Source organism: Sturnira hondurensis, unplaced genomic scaffold (genome assembly GCF_014824575.4).
Source record: "Sturnira hondurensis isolate 20B ecotype Veracruz unplaced genomic scaffold, ASM1482457v3 Scaffold0000460, whole genome shotgun sequence".
In the NCBI taxonomy this organism is placed as follows: domain Eukaryota; kingdom Metazoa; phylum Chordata; class Mammalia; order Chiroptera; family Phyllostomidae; genus Sturnira; species Sturnira hondurensis.
Genome location: NW_028073091.1, coordinates 376,342 through 377,856, shown reverse-complemented (window position 1 = coordinate 377,856; position 1,515 = coordinate 376,342). Strand labels below are relative to the sequence as shown.

General features: G+C 40.3%; 1 pseudogene; it reads right to left on the bottom strand.

Annotated features, from left to right (window-relative positions):
- Positions 1–347: 347 nt before the first annotated feature.
- LOC118983799 (14-3-3 protein zeta/delta-like) lies at positions 348–1,300 on the bottom strand (annotated as a pseudogene).
- Positions 1,301–1,515: the final 215 nt, after the last annotated feature.

Genomic DNA, 1,515 nt, shown 5'->3' with positions numbered 1-1,515 from the left:
AAAATGAGTATAGCAAAAATAATGAAAGCAAACAGCAGATAACTTTACAGATAATGGAATGTGAACTGTTTCTGCCTTTATCCAGAGTAAGATGGGTCACAACTAAAGGAACGCTTTTGCAGCTGTAGTTAAAGGTGTGCACACCGAGACTGAGTACTCCACAGATGTGCACATGGTTCAACATGTATTATCCATGGGGCAGCCATTTCTACTACAGCCCTCTAAGTGCTCCCAAACTTTTAAGTACTCACAACAACTACAACCGGAACCCAATGATCCCTTTTATTCCCCACCAGGACAAACCAATATGTAGGCAGTTTTCTTTGCTGACATGGAAGCAATTTTAGCACTGGCTCTTGTGAAGCCACAATGTACCAAAAGTACTATGCCAAACATTTATAACTTGTATAAAAATTCCACATCCCCATATTGGCCACCTCAGGATGAAAACTTAACTCCCTAAATATTAACTGGCTCTACTCCCCTAATATTAAACATAAAAACCATGTGGGAAATATTGAAATTCATATAGAAGTAACATAAACCTGTCATAAATCATAAACAAAAACTATTTGTGGGACAGCATAGATGACAAATGGTCTATTGTGTAAATTTAAAATGAGGCAGACAAAAGTTTGAAGGCCAGTTAATTTTCTCCTCCTTCTGCTTCAGCTTCATCTCCTTGGGTGTTCAATGTCCACGATGTCAAGTTGTCTCTCAGTAATTGCATTATTAGCATGATATCTTTGTATGACTCTTTACTTAATGTATCAAGTTCAGCAATGGCTTCAGCAAAAGCTGTCTTTGCAAGAGAGCAGGCTTTCTCTGGTGAGTTCAGAATCTCATAATAGAACACAGAGAAGTTAAGGGCTAGACCTAATCTGATAGAATGTGTTGGCTGCATTTCCTTTTTGCTGATTTCAAAAGCTTCTTGGTGTGTTTGTTGTGACCGATCCACAACTCCCTTCGTGTCATCCCCAGCAGCAACCTCAGCCAAGCACTTCTCCAAGAGAGACAGGATATCATTGCAGATCACCTCTCAGCTCCATCTTAATCTTCTCTCTGTATTCCTGAGCCATCGCTGTGTTTCCTCAACACCTTCTGTTTTTTGCTCAATACTCAAGACAGCCCTCCAAGATGACCTACGGGCTCCTACAACATTTTTATAAGCAACGGAGAGAAGATTCCTCTTCTCATTGGATAATCCAGCTCCTTGCTCAGTTACAGACTTCTTGTAGGCTGCCACGTCATCATATCACTCACCCTGCTTGGCCTTCTGTATCAGCTCCTCTGTATCCATGACTGGATGTTCTGTGTTCTGAGTGGGTGGCGGCAGGACAAATGGGGCTCAGCAGTCTCTGGGCAGTGAGGCTGAGACTCTGTCCCTCAATCTTACTGCTCACAGGCCACTTTATTGTTTTTTTACAAATGTAGTTGAACACATAATTTTTAAATAAATTGATCAGATTATAATTGATAATATAGGATATATTCACATGAATTTCCTTTGTAATT